The sequence below is a fragment of the Lolium rigidum genome, chromosome 6, assembly GCF_022539505.1.
Source record: "Lolium rigidum isolate FL_2022 chromosome 6, APGP_CSIRO_Lrig_0.1, whole genome shotgun sequence".
Taxonomy (NCBI): Eukaryota; Viridiplantae; Streptophyta; class Magnoliopsida; order Poales; family Poaceae; genus Lolium; species Lolium rigidum.
This window is the reverse complement of record NC_061513.1, coordinates 84,372,075-84,388,009: the sequence shown is the minus strand read 5'-3', so window position 1 is coordinate 84,388,009 and position 15,935 is coordinate 84,372,075. Positions and strand designations below refer to the sequence as shown.

The window sequence follows — 15,935 nt, the reverse complement described above, 5'->3', positions numbered from 1 at the left end:
GGTTCGACGGTGAAGGTCCTTTTCGGCGCAGGTCTTGTGCATCTCCTCTTCGCGGCTCGTCGTCGAATCGGAGCTACCGGCCTTTTCTTGGGAGCCATCTCGTTTGGTATAGGCCAACTCGAGCTTCGCGTTTGTGTAGCTTTTGTGGGTAGCCAGTGTGGCTCGGTGTGCCTTCGCGGCGTCGTGTGGGTGGGTGTGGGCTTGGCCCTGTCTTTGTAGGTTTTTGCCCGGTTTTCTCCTAAAAACCAGACACCTTCTACTTAATTAATGGATGAGGCAAAGCTTTTGCCTCCGTTTCAAAAAAAAAAAACTACTATTATTTGCAAAAATTGATAAAAATGCTTTTCTAAAAACTTTTAAAACTTCAACACAAAATAGACTAAGGTTGATTTTTTAATGGCCTCCTAAGTCCTTGCAAACCGTTGTTATGGCAAGTTTAAGACGAGCGAGCTGCCGAAACGAAGAGTGGCTGTGGGGCGTGTGGCTCCAGGCAGATGATAGCAAGGCCGGCCCATCTATCAGTAATGAGGCCCATGTACAAGACCGGGAAAAGGCTGCGGACTGTGGTCGTCAGCCGCACGGCGATACTCGGATTGCCAGTCACGTCGATTCCGGCGGCGGCGCAGGGCAACGCACGCGGACCCGGCGACCCGCATTCCCATGGCTACCTCAGGGACGGTGGCTACTCTCCAAGGCAATCCGGTGAACTCTCCGCCGCCCTCCGCAGGTTCGCCCCAGCCATCCTCCTGCCTCTACAGCGATTTCCGTTGAGCGATTCGTGGGGGTAAAATCAAGAACCGAACACATAGCCACACAAATCAAATAGCAGTACTGTTTTATTGCCAAAGAAAGTAATCTCCAAGTACAATTACAAATGGTATTGTGAGCACCCGCCAGAACAACGGTAGGAGTCACCAATCTTTATTTTTCATATGACATTCTTAGTAACTATGCAACGTCGGCGTAGAAATCCTGGATTGTGATCCGGACTGCTATTGGGATCCTTACTGAGTGGTGCTCATTATGCCAAGTTAGGCTGCCAAATGTGTAGTCCCCTTGCACCTTCCAGAGCGGTGTTATGCTAACCTTGAAGGAGTGCACTTTCTGTGTGGCATTGAAGACTAGGGTTGGTGGGTCAACTTTGATCTTGACTCCTATTGGAGACTGTATATCGGATTGGTAAACTGCATCCACATTTCCCACGTTTGTGACTGCTCGCTGCACCTTAATCGATCGCCTTAGTTCAGGAATGGCAATAGAAGGCAGGTTTAGGTGATAGCCTGGCAATGTTGTTGTAATATTGCAAATCTTGTATTTCTGCATGTTGCAGGCGAAGAACTTGTTGTAATCTCTTGGATCGATGTCGTAAACAAGGCCAGGATCCACAGCTGCATTCGGATTTATGCTACCCCTCCATAGTCAAATGGGTCGGCAATCTTCCGGGGTAGTGCTTCTGCTAACATTGGATTGCCGTATTCATCCTTGGTCGATGCTTTACCCATGCAAAGAAGAGTGATTTTTTGTTAGTAAAGGTGTGCAAGGATGATCAGGGCAATGTTGCATATGGATATCATGTAATTTACCGGTGGTAACAATTGCTGATTTTAGGGCAGCATGAGACCAATGAGGATGGACAGCCTTTAGCAATGCTACGATGCCTGCTACATGTGGGGTTGACATTGAATTCCCTGAGTCGAATCCATATCCATCTCCTATGGCTGCCAAGATGTTGACTCCAGGTGCGGCTATGTCGGGCTGTTGAAGTAGTTGTAACAGGATTAAGATAATTTCATTGTTTGAAAGTAGTGCTAACTTATCATACAAAAGCCTTTATAATCCCTGTTTCCAATAGAAATCTTAAGATTACCTAACCTCATGTTTGTCCCAGTATTGTTTTTATAATAATCATATAATCATATAATATAGGTTGCAGAGGAAGCCAACATGATGCACTAATTTTAACTTGTGTACCTTAAGAACTGTAGGGTATTTGACGGATGGTCCTCTTGAAGAGAAGAATGCCACTTTTGGAGCAGGAACTTGTTTCCCTGTAATATTTCTTGCTGGCTCAATCTTCACAATGGGCAATCTGTTCAAGTCGAATCACAGTTTATCTGAGTCTTTAAATAATCATAGAGAAAACAGCATCCGCTAAGTGTGTCATGTCACAAAAATGTGTTCCTCACCTCTGGCTTCCGATGTATGTTGCAGTTTGAAACCCAATATCAATGTCAACAATTACACACGCCATGCCCAAACAATCATCGGTGCTCGAAAGAACATCTATGGTATATAGAGCAAAAATAGCACCAAATGCCCCACCACTTTTAACATTTGTTATGACTTCTGGGAGAATGTCTTGTGTTGGGCCAAAATTTTCAAAAATGCATAGGACAACTTTGCCGTTGATTATCGTGCCATTTAGCGCTTCCCCTGAGCAACTGTAAACAGACAGACCACAATAATTTGTCAATTGGATTCAGAAATTTAACGCCTAAACATAAACTGGCATTATCTATAAATGCAGTTAATCAAGAAATAAATAGCATCTGACACACCTTCCACCGTGTACAAGTGGTTTGAACTCACTCGAGGACTCATTTTTTAGCAGGTAATACAGTGACTGACCCTGCAAATATGAAAAGAGTTAATCGTAACTTTCAGTGATAAGTGTTTGAGGATGATGGTGGAGCAAAGGTGTTCTAAGTGTAGCAAATATCATGTTTCTGTAGTATATACCACTAAGGTTTGATTGTTTCCCATTGTAATTGCTGTTGGAAAAGACCGGTCAATCTTGGTCGCTGCGACTGTAATGACCCAAGGAGCTGTGTTAGAAATGGCTTGTGGTCGAGGCCCGCTATTTCCCGCGCCATAAACAACGGTAATACCCTTCTGAACTGCATGGAGTGCACCAAAGGAATCATCATTGAGGACGATTGGTAAGCATAATACATCTACTCCATCATGAATTGCATCATCCAGAGCTGCTAGCACTGCGATGCTAGAAAGCTCCACCCTTTTTGTGGTCTGCCACGCGACCTTGTACACAGCAATGCGTGCTCGGGGCGCACCTCCACGTGCCACCCCTACTCCAAGGCCATGGAGGCTGACTCCCTCCACCACTGCACCGGCTGCTGTGGATGCGGTGTGCGTTCCATGCCCATTTATGTCCCGTGGAGACATGTAATTCGCCTCTTGGTCAGCTTTATCCAGTCCAGCCGGATAGTACCGTGCACCTATGATCTTCCTGCTGCAGTTGGTGCCCTCCCAGGCCTGTCCCAGCTGACACACTCCCTTCCATCTTGACGGTATTGGTCCGTATCCGTGGTCGCTGAAGCTTCTTGATTCAGGCCAGATCCCTGCATCAAGTGCATTTGCAGTGTTATGGCAAGAATTTGTTTGGTGAAGATTTTCATCATTAACTTGTTAACGGTGAAGACTCACCAGTGTCAAATATCCCAATAATTACGTCTTCTCCATATTTGCTCCTCTGCAGAAGTTTATTAGGTGGCTGGTGGTCCAGGTTAGGTGGCTGCTGGTCCAGGTTCATGCCAAGGAAGTCCCAGCTTCTTGTGGTCATCAACTCGTGATTCTGATTGGGAGTAACGCTGATAACTTCAGGTAGGTCTGCACATGTCAAATGTATATGTTAGGAACTCCATCGCTTCTTCATCTTAAAAAGGCAACCCCTCCCCTCCTAAAAACTAAAGTCAGAAGTCTCCCCAGTTAGATATATGTGTGGTGTATACAACATCAGGTAACAAAAGAAAGGATCATAGCCTGACACAGAAATAGATTTTCTCAATCAACCACTAATAGTCATCAGATAGAAATATTCTAATCCCTTTTACACTTACATGGATACTAATTTCTGGTCGTACAGTTCTCAGTAGTGACATAGAAATAGTTATCTCTGTCATCTTATAAATAGTGACTGGTACCAGAATAATAATCAAGCACAAGCAGGATTGTAAGGTTACTGCAGTGTGCAGCTTCGTAGTAAAATTAGCGACAACTAAATATAATTGCATTACATGCAGAAAAGAGGCTTGAGATTGAGCCAGAGTTGGTTTTTTTTAAAAAAAAAAAATGGGATGAAGAACCATAAAATTACCCCCGCGGATCTCACATTCATGATTGCAAAGATAAACTACTTAACAGATGTACTTTCCATAAAGAAGCAAATTTCAATCACCAAGTAAGCTTTGATTGTTTTTTCTTTGTTCAACTGCATTAGGACTAGCAGAGAACTAGACGAGAAGTAATTTGTTTAGGTAAAGTGGTAAACTCATCCCACCTGCAAGATCTTGCGCCTGGTCATCTGTTAGCATTGCCGCGAAGCCTGAGAAGCCATGCTTGTAGCTATAAGTGATGGAGGCCAATGCCTCTTCCTTGCTGAAACAAATCATCAAGCGGTCAGAAAAATTGGCAGCCTTACCCTTACTTCTGGAATTGTTAAACGTCTTTTAGAAGTATTGTTCTTCATAAAATCTGAATCAAACTCTAAAAGCTAGAAAATTAGTTCTTAGGTTTACCTTCCAAGAATGGTGCTGAGCATGTCATGGTGTGAAGCTGTGACCAGAGCAGCGTCGTCATGTTTCTTCTCTCCCAGGTAGACGATGTACATCTATGCATGGACAGGAACAGAAAACATACTTTAGCATGGAACAGAATCAGTGATATGAATAAGATGTAGGGTAATTCTTTTTCTAAAAGAATAGGGGGTAATACATCACCAATACCTTTTGAGTTCCATATGCTTTGCTTATGCTTATCATAAGGCATAAGCAGAATAAGAGGCAAGCTGAAAAACGCCGACGGGAAGAGTGAAAATCCATGTTGGGATGGTAGCACATGTTAATATGATCTAGTAGGCAATGATATTTATAGGCCTCTGTCTCTGTCTTGTATACTAATCAACTGTCCATGTCCACAAAAAAAGGTCAAAGATATAGGCTCAGTTCGATGAAATTCATTCTTTCTGCTATGTACCCCTATTTTCCTCCATGAAGTTTCCCTGGAACTAGCTGAACTGAAACGCGTTGCACTTCTCAGCATTGAAACTTTATCTGCCATGCTTAGTATTGGCAGTTCAAAGTTTGCTACTCCCTCCAATCCAATGAATAAGGCGTCCTCGTCTTCTGTGTTTTTTATTTGACGAAGAATTACTCTAATATATAAAGATTATTGGTATAAAATTAGCATCATTAGAAAATGTATTTAATACAAATACAACGATACTAATTACGTACAATATAATCAAGATTTTGTGCTCAATTTTTTGTCACAGTTCGCTTTGCAATATGTGTGCACCTTGTTCATTGAAACGAAGGTAGTAAGGTGCACTCCTTTTTCCTCTCCGGAAGCACAGTTTTTTTTCCCACCCATGTGCTAAGCAAATAATGTGCTGTGCAGGTAACCAAATTTCAGGGATATGCTGCAGGTTCCGTTCAGACATGAAAGCAAGGACCCTCCTGATAGTCATGTGTGAGTATTGACGGTATGGTGGTTCTCAATCGGCGGCTGATGTGTATGCCATTTCTTTTTTCCTTGCGCGCCACTGCATATGATTGTACGGATCCATCGCCCGTGGCTGTACTAAGCGTTCCAAAGAACATTGACTTGGGAACAGCATCTCTTCCGCATTTCTATTTTTTTTTCAAAAGAAGAACGTTGACTTGACTATGAGTTTATGTCGACCATCCATACGTAGTGCCAGCTCTTCCTGTGTTATCTTATAGACGTCACTTACTTATCCTTTGTTTCCTCAAAGAGAAGAATGCATTGGCTTGAAAATTAGAGATAGAAGTACTTCCGTTCGTAACTAAATATGAGCTTTGATCATGGTTGTAATATTTTGTTAGTGCCTTAGTGGTTGTAAAATTGTGATGATCAGAAGAAGTGCTTTCTTTTTTTTTTGAACTTTTTTTTTTGAACTTAGAAGAAGTGCTTTCGAAGGTTAAACCAACGGTAATAATCTTGTGTACCATAACCCACATATCACTAATTGGCAATGCTTGAATTTTGAGAAGTCCGAACGCGCTTTGAATGGACGGTGAGAGTTTGTATGCAGAAAGAAGCGCATGCATTGTTCTTTTTGGTGAATCATTTATTTACCCTGTGGTTCTGCAACTGTGACTTGTATTTGTTAGACAGAACAGACATGCTTTGTTGAGGTGACGCGACAAAAATTGTAAGATGTCCGGATTTCCCTTGTCCATCTATTCTATCCCTCCTTGTTGTCCTTGTCATCATCTCACACCTTGCCCAATAGACATACATCAGATAAGAAGTGACGAAAGTTTGTAAGGTTTAAAAATTCTCGGATTAAAAAAAATTATTTGAATTTCAAAATTGTTTAAATTAAAATATGTTCAAACAGAAAAACTAAAAAAGGAAACAAAGAAGAAAATGAAAGAAAACCAAAACACCTAAGAGCCAAAAAACCAGGAAAAAACCGACTGGAACATTCTAGAAAGTTCTCAAAATTTGGAAAAACAAAGGATCCCCTCGCTCCCTAGGCATAGATGGCCCGGCCAGGCGAGTCTACCATATTACCGCGCATTCGACCCATCACGAACACGAAGCCGGCCCCGACCCCGACATACCCTGCCGGGTGCCACTCATAAGGGCATCTCCAACGGAGCGACGTAAACGGTCGTCCGTTTGCGTCTACACGGACAAAAAACGCGCTCCAGCGGCTAGACGCAAAACGTTCGCAGCGTCCGTCCTGTCCGTCCTAACGCAAACGTAGACTAAATATGCGTCAGGAATGCGGGACCCGTGCGTCTGTTTGGGCTGCATGGCCTCTTCTCTCTTCTCCTTTAATGCTGGACATTCCTAGCCACACAAATGGAACTTGCATTCTCTCTCCTCCCTAATCATGCATGGCAGGCCCTTGTAGTAAAAAAAATGCGTCTCTATCGCTGGAGAAGGCAGACGCATGTGAACATGTGGACAGGGGCGGAGCTGGAAAGAAAAGTTCCCTCATGCACTTATCAAGTTTGTAACCTTGCTAGTTGAATTTTTTTTTCCTCCATGATGCACTTTTCTTACCCTAATCTGATGCACTTACCTTTCTAAACACACAAATAGTACTAAAATTTTCCTTTTATCCTGATGCATGTGTATCCAGGTAAGCCTATACAGATTCGTTTCTGCATGTGGGCATTTTCTGTGTCCGTATCCAACGTAAATGAACATAAATTGTGTTGATTCGTTCCTGCATGTGGGCATTTTCTGTGTCCGTATCCAACGTAAATAATGAACATAAATTGTGTTCAAACTGCATCACCCCGTTAAAGATGGCCTAATACAACGAGAGCGCGACGGCTGCCGAACATGCCGTTGCGGCTGCGCGTACGTGTCGTAGCCCCCGGACGCGTCGCCGCGCGAGGCGAGGCAAGCACGTTCAGGCGACGCCTCCAGCTGTTCACGTCTCCGCTGTCTCTAGCCGTGGAATGTGATCGAGGACGTCTACAACGTGCTAGCTCAACGGGTCGTGGCTCCAGTGCAAGCGACAGGTGTAGACGAATAATTAATCACGCGAACGACGTCTGCGGGCAATAAAATGCATGGCTAGCTGTCGACGTGCTGGTACGAGAATATGAATATGGATCAGGTTTGTTCATCAGGAATTCAGGATAAGTGACAAAGGGAGAGCTTTCGGTGTTGTCCACTTGTCAGGGCCTTAATTGGCAGCGCACGGAGACGTAAAAATTTGAGGTCTGAACGCAGCGCGCGGTGCGTGTGGCTGGAAGATGCGTCGTTGAGACCATCACTTGCAAATTTGGGGGCTACAAGACCTTCACACTTCACGGTGTTGTGGTTGCGCGTGTAAAACGTAGGATCAGGTAGGAGAAAAACCTACTCGGATGATTTCCGAGGTAGGGTTGTCGTTCTATTTATATTGGGCTCATAGCCGGTTGTTACAGAGTTTGTTACAATATCAACACAACATCGTATCCAATACAAACTACTACGATGTCTAACACCCTCCCTTAATCACAACTTAGTCAAGTTGAGATTATTTCTAAACTCTGTAAAACTCTTCACAGGAAGCGGTTTTGTGAAACCATCTGCAACCTGATCCTTCGAAGGAATAAAGCGAATTTCGAGCTTCTTACTCAAGACTCTCTCGCGAACAAAATGAAAATCTATCTCAATGTGCTTTGCTCTTGCATGAAACACTGGATTTGCTGATAGATAAGTTGCTCCAAGATTATCACACCATAAGCATGGCGTTTGTGTTGTCTTTACTCCAAGTTCTCTAAGTAAAGATTGTATCCAAATTACTTCGCTGTTGCATTGGCTACGGACTTGTATTCTGCCTCCGTACTAGACCTCGGATACCGTAGCTTGTTTCTTGGCACTCCATGAAATCAGATTGGGTCCATAGAACACAGCAAAGCCTCCCGTTGAGCGGCGATCATCCACACAAGCCAGCCCAATCAGCATCCGAAAAGGCACTAACAAGTGATGACCTTGACTTCATGAATGTGAGACCAAAACTCGGAGTATGACCGACATATCTCAATATTCGCTTGGCAGCAGTCCAGATGTACCGTAGTAGGAGCATGAAGGTACCGACAAACCTTGTTCACAGCAAATGAAATATCCGGCCTTGTGAGGGTTAGGTACCGTAACGCACCCACCATACTTCGTACTTTGTACTATCTTCAGGACCCAACATATCTCCATCATGTGCAGCTATCTTATCGGATGATGACAAGTGGTGTAGACACACCGGAGCACCCCTGTCATATTAACTCGTGCAAGAACATCCTGAGCATATTTTGCTTGATTCAGTACTATGCCATCACTTACTTTATGCACTTCAATTCCCAAGAAATAGTGAAGATCGCCAAGGTCTTTTAACGCAAACTCTTTACTTAAATCTCGTAGAAGAGCATCTGTTGCGCTTTGAGACGAGCTGGCAACTATGATATCATCAACATAGATAAGCATAAAGATAGTGATATGGGACTTGCGATAGATGAACAAGGAGGTGTCGACTTAGAGGCAAAAAATCCAAGAGCAATTAACCGAGAGCTCAATCGAGAGTACCATGCTCGAGGCGCCTGTTTTAGTCCATAGAGAGCCTTGTCAAGTTTGCACACATAATTCATTCTCCCCCTGTCTTCATAGCCAGGTGGTTGTCGCATATATACTTCCTCTTCGAGAACACCATGAAGAAACGCGTTCTTGACATCTAAGCTGTCGCAAACTCCATCCCCTAGATACTCGAGATAGCCATGACAAGTCGAACGGTTGCTATTTTGACAACAGGACTGAAAGTGTCTTCATAATCAATACCATAGCGTTGCTTGAATCCATTTGCAACGAGGCGAGCTTTGTATCTGTCAATGGAGCCATCTGCCTTGCGCTTGACTTTATATATCCATCGACAATCAATAACATTGGTGGCTTTATGTGGAGGAACAAGCCGCCATGTTTTGTTTTTCATGAGAGCACTATATTCTTCATTCATTGCATTGGCCCAATTGGGATCACGGAGAGCAACTTGAAGACTAGCAGGCTCTTCGGTAATAGCAGACATACCCCATCGAACAGTGCCATCAGTGTACTGCTTGGGCTTTTTAATCCCCTTCGATGCACGAGTAACAGGACGAGGGCCAGCAGTAGGAGCCACAGAGGAGGACGCACGGTGAGGTGGAGCAGAAGATCCAGGCGCTGACGGGGCAGCTGCATGGGCAGAATCGGCAGCGCGGGATCCTGTGTCGTCTGTCCGGGCAGGAGATGCCGCAGGCGATCCCGTGTGCGTGCGGATGGACGCAGACTGCTGCTGGGAGCCGGAGTTGGCCGCAGAGGATCCGGGAGTGCGGGGACCGGGGGAGGCAGGCGGGAGGCTGGCGCCACGTGCGGCTGCGCGAGTGGGGGAGCGCGCTGCAGCGCTGCCAAGGCTGCCAGGACTGCCAGAAGCGTGATCCGAGGTGGATCTGCCGGATCCCGATGCGGCATTGCGTCACGTGAATCCGCCTCGTGTTCCGAATCATTGTCCTGTAGTGCGTAAGAGTCGAAGAGGCCGGAGTATGTTCGGGAGCACCGTTTTGACCCAAATTTTCAGCAGGAGCTCGGGGTGTGACCCGCACAACATGAGGAACACTGGGAGCAAGATCATTAGTAGGAAAATTAGCCATATGTGAGTCATCAATAGTTGCAGCTCCATGATCAGAATTTTGAAGAGAAGGATCAAGGAGTAGAATCTCTTGCCGAAGAAGAGCACCTGCATTTGGATGCAAGGCTTGGAAGGGAAAAACGGCCTCATCAAAGACCACATCTCGAGAGATATAGACACGACCCGAGGAAACTTCTAGGCACTTGACACCCTTGTGACGAGGACTATAGCCCAAGAACACACATTGTGTAGAGCGGAAGGCAAGCTTGCGTTTATTATAAGGGCGTAAATTGGGCCAACAAGCACAACCAAAGACACGAAGGGAACCATACTCAGTTTTAGTACCAAGAAGACGATGAACAGGGGTGTCATACTTTATAGTTTTGCTGGGAAGCATGTTTATGAGATATGTGGCTGTAAGAAAGGCTTCATCCCAAAATTTTAAGGGCATGTGAGCATTGGCAAGAAGAGCTAGACCTACTTCAACAATGTGACGGTGTTTTCTTTCAGCGGAACAATTTTGTTGATGTGCATGAGGGCAGGAAACATGATGGGAGATGCCCTGGGATTGAAAAAGGGAGTTGAGTTTTTCATATTCACCACCCCAATCAGATTGTACAGCAACACTACAACAAGACTCCCCCTACAGCAACGCATGTATGCGTATCTAGATATCAATATAGGCGTTGCTAAGGGTCTTACCAACAGATAAAAATGTGTTGCGTTTTTGGGTGTTGCAAAGGTACAAGGCAACGCATAAAGACGCGTTGGTAATCAATGATATAAGCATTACAAAATAGCTACATAATTTATGCAACAATTGTATGCGTTGTTAGATGCATCATACGGATTGAGAAATCTATTTCACAAAACAATATTTTTTTGGACTGGATGGATTGATCGCACTAGAAATGGCAGATTACTTTTCTTCAGGACAATAGAGCTAGTACAAGAGATACCACAACACACAAGTCGTAGAATTGCATCACAAAAAATTTAATATTTATTATTGGAAGACCATTCCGTACACAAATATTATATGAAGAGTACACAATTTACAATCTTGCATGAAAATATGACATTCTACCTAGTCCTACAAATATTGTTTTTGGAATACCATTCAATACATGAAAATTATCTGAATAATGGAAAATTTACAATCTTGCATCAAAATATAATATTGTAGCTACTCTTGTATTTGGCCTATCATGGCCAACTGATATCCAAATAGCAAGTATTGCTGATTTCCAAATGTTGTTTATGGCCTATCGTATCCATAGCTGATATCCAAATAGAAGTATTGCTAATTTATGGAACCTGCAAATACAAATTTCATTGTTAGTATCAAAGTGGCAAAAAGAATGTGAAGGGTATAGTGAATTCTACTAAATACTTGGCTAAATTTTTGTAGGTATACTGACCTTGGTTGCATGCCAAAGCTAAGTCAGCACATAAGGAAATTCTTGCTATCATGTGCATTTGATATAGCCTATCATGCCCATAAGCCACGGTGGCTATAAGCCTATCACACATATGGAAATACATATGAAGTCTAGATAATAAATAACCACGGTTAGAGTGTTCATCTAGCAGCAGGACATAATTTATAGTTTGATCAATAACAGTACTGTATCACAAAGCAGAACTGGGCATGATATAAATAGAAAAAACAGGAGGAATTAATATCTAACGTCCTGCACCTACTTGATGCGGCAACTCGTGCCGCTGCCACCAGCAGGGCTGCTCCAGCACCATCACACATGTCTAGCCTGACATAACATGAGTAGATCAAGGTCAAGAACATTGAAGAAATCAAGATGCATAGGTTGGCTACAAATTGTGTCAAGAATGACAGTAATACTCCCTCCGGATCCCAAATGATGTCTCAACTTTATCAAAAATTTAGATGTATCTAGTGTATAGATACATCTAAATTTTTGATAAAGTTGAGACATCTTTATGGGACAGAGTGGGTACAATTTTAGACCAAAGAGTATTGATGGTATTTGTGGACTGATCACTGAACTAAGAAAATTAAGTCTTAATTTTAACAAAAGGGTAATATTTCTAATAGTACATATGAACCACTGAGAGAGGTGTGAAGGGACTGCATACCTTTATAAAAGAGAAATATATACATATAGGAGTATCTCAAATCCAAAATACAATGAATTACGTTCTTTGATCTCCTTTGGTAGAGTGAATTAGCTTTCTGCATATCTAGCCAGATGATGTGACCGGTAAAGATAACTATATCCAGAAGATCCGGATCAAATGTATTTTGGAGCAAAGCAAAGAATCATATGTGCTAAATGTTCCACGGCTGGTACGCGCCTGGCGACGAACCTTTAGCACCGGTTCGTGTTACGAACCGATGCAAAAGGTAGCTCACTGCACCGGTTCGTAACACGAACCGGTGCTAAAAGTCTCTCAAACGTCCAAAGGGCACGAACCGGTGCTAATGACCCCCTTTAGCACCGGTTCGTGCCAAATTCGGTGCAAAAACTCTTTGGGGCAAAAAACCAAAGCCCTTGTTTCTACTAGTGCCTACTGCAGAAACTAAAACAGCTAAATGAGCACAATCTCTCTTCAATGTTCGTGGCATTTTTTTTGGGTAAATTTACATCTGTAACATAATCTTCCTTTACCTTAGGCCTGTTAGAATCAAACTAATCTGAACATGAAAAAGTAACTCCATACTATGAGCCGCCAACAATGGGAACTGGATGGGATGCACATAAGTCCTAGAAAATGGTGAACACGAGTCAGGCCAAGGGAAACAGAGAGAAAATTTACAGGGAAAAGGAAGAAACTGTACCTCGAGCCTGAACCTCAGCCGAGCCAATCGATTGCTCCAACTATCCAATGCGGTTCTTTGGGAAATCTCAGCGTGATGGATGTAGGAAAAATCCGTCTTGGATGCACGAGCCTATCCCGGATCTCCTGGAACGTGAACACCAAGAAGTGGATCCTACCAATAGGGGCGAGTAGTGAGAGGTACCAGCGTGAGCCGCATCAATAGATGCCGCTGGTCACCGGTAAGGGAGACGCGGCTCCTCAACGACCGAGAGGCAACCCAGATGAGCGGAGGGAGGCGATACTCACCTAATGGAGCCGGCGTTTGGTTAGGTCGCGATGGGTACGGCCGCGGCAACCGGAGCACGAGGTCCATTCCATCCGGACTGAGGCGCTACGGCGACCCTGAATCTCCTCTTGCTTCACACCCTGCCGGATCCAGCAGCGTCTACCAAAGGCACAGCCACGCAGGATGGCGGCGGCGAGCGAAGGATGGCTAGGTTTTGGGGAGGCCAGAAGTGGGATTAAGGGAAAATTTGCCACGGGACACCGTTATTTTCTTGCGTTTGCCAAAACACACCGCTCGATCGATGTCTTCGCTGCGTACTCATTATAATTCTGTGGCACATTTGCCAGAACACACCACCTGGCCGAAAACGGAAAGTTTTGCATTTTGTCTTCAAAACCAGTCATTCCAGGTAAAAGTGCAAAACTTCCGTTTTTAGCTAGGTTGTGTGTTCTGGCAAATGTGCCACGAAATTGTAATGGTACCTGGCAAAGACATAATCGAGCAGTGTGTTTTGGCAAACGTCAGAAAATAACGGTGTCCTGTAGCAAATTTTCCCTGGGATTAAAGGGGATGGGCGTGGGTTCGTGGCTTGTAGGGTCAACCGGTTAAAGAATAAGAAGTCGTGCTTAATGGGCTGTGTTTTTCTATTTGTTCTGATTTGTATGTATAATGGACAACGCATGGATCAACAACACATACATGTGTATCTACGGTAAATCTTTGCAACGAATATGCAGAGGGTTGCTAAGTATGTATAGCTATAGGATGGGTTTTCTAGTAGTGCAAGAATCTTTCTATCAAGTTTGCGTTCAACGAGTTTTTGGAAATTGACAAAAGCAGCAAATGCATCAGATTTTTTCTTAAGCAAATATATCCAAGTAAATTTACTAAAAGCATCGATGAAGCTAACATAATAATCATGACGTCCAACGAGAGGTGGGAGCAGGACCCCATACATCAGTAAAAACTAATTGAAGGGGTGCAGTAGATACACTGAAGGACACAGGATATGGAAGTTGATGACTTTTGGCTCGTTGACAAGAGTCACAAACCGACTCAATAGTGGACTCCCTAACAAAAGGTAACTTATTCTTGCTAATAATTCTTGTAACTATAGCTAAGGATGGATGACCAAGACGACTATGCCACTTGGAGTACGAGGGCTTGGAGACGGCAAAGGCATGCTTCTGAGATTGGTTGGAGGACACCAGGGATGATATGAGAGGATAGAGCCCTCCGACACATCGCCCTCTATGTATGATGCGCCGTGTGACCTGATCCTTAATCAAGAAAAAGAAGGGGTGAAATTCTATGAAAACACCGTTATCATATGTGAAGCGATGGACGGATAGTAAATTTTTAGTGGCATGTGGGACATGAAGCACATTGCGAAGATGAAAATTCTGAGCAGGAGTGCGAACTAAAGAGTGACCAACATGGGAAATTTCCATACCTTGACCACTGACCGTGTTCACACGATCATGTCCTTGATACTGGTCGCGAACTGTCAAGTTGTGGAGCTCGCCAGTGATGTGATTTGTTGCACCGGTGTCAGAGTACCAATTGGTGTCTACCCCGTATGAGGCAACATGGGCCTCCTTGTCATCAGCGGAGTCATCATCATCATCTTCAAACCACCACCAGCAGGCCTTGGCCGGGTGACCCTCCTTGTTGCATATCTGGCAGATGACGTCGACCCAAGGGGTAGTACGGCGACGTCCTCGTCCACGACCACGCCCCCCTCCTGGAGAAGCACGGCCACCGCCACGGCTTGGAGTAGAGCCGCGATCTTCACGGCGGTCCTGACGCCGATCATCACGCCGTTCCCCACGGTCACCACGGTCACCGCGGTCACCGCGGTCACCACGCGGACGAGAGGAGAAGCGGCCCCGGCGCTGGCGATTGGCGAGGTTGGCCGAGGTGTCGAAGTCTGTAGTAGTGGAGCCATTGAGGAGCTCCTGGCGCTGCTCATAAGCGTTCAGCTGCGCATATAGGTGGCTGAGAGTGATGGGCGTCGTGACAACGCCAAGGGCAGCCACAAGCGCGTTGTAGGGGGCACCAAGACCTGCGAGGATGAAGGAGACGTGCTCTCTGGTGGAGACCGTGCAGCCGGCAGCCGGCAAGTTCATCGACTATGCCCTGCATCTTGGTGAGGTATGCCGACGTGGGCATGTTCAGCTTCTTCGTGTTGGCCAGAGCGATGCGGAGGTTCGTGACCTTGGCTTCGCATTGAGAGGCGAACATCTCCTCAAGGGCCTGCCAAACTCCGGCGGCATGCTCAATCCGATGCACATGAGGTAAGACCTTAGAGGAGAGCGATTGGAGGAGATAGCTGAGAACGGTTTGATCCCGACAGATCCAGGCATCATAGGCTGGGTTGGGCGCCGTCTTCAGCGTCTTGCCGGTGTCATCGGCCGCCGGGGAGACCGGCAGAGTCTCAGGAGGAGCCGCATCGGTACCATCAAGGAGACCGAACTGGCGAGCTCCACGGATCGCCGGTAGGACCTGGGCGCGCCATCCAGGGAAGTTGGACCGCGTCAACTTGTCGGTTGGCGGATTGCCAAGGTGCAGCACCGGAGCACCGGAAGAGGACGCCATGGCGAGGCGTCCGAACGGCGGCGGCGACCGAGAGTAATCTAGGGTTTGGGGCAATCGGTTTTGTCGGCGAAGAGGCCGGCCCGATACCATGTAAAACGTAGGATCAGGTAGGAG

At 45.2% G+C, this 15,935-nt stretch overlaps 1 pseudogene; it reads right to left on the bottom strand.

Annotated features, from left to right (window-relative positions):
- Nucleotides 1–866: 866 nt before the first annotated feature.
- On the bottom strand, nt 867–4,838 carry LOC124666762 (annotated as a pseudogene).
- Between the last annotated feature and the right edge of the window lie 11,097 nt (nt 4,839–15,935).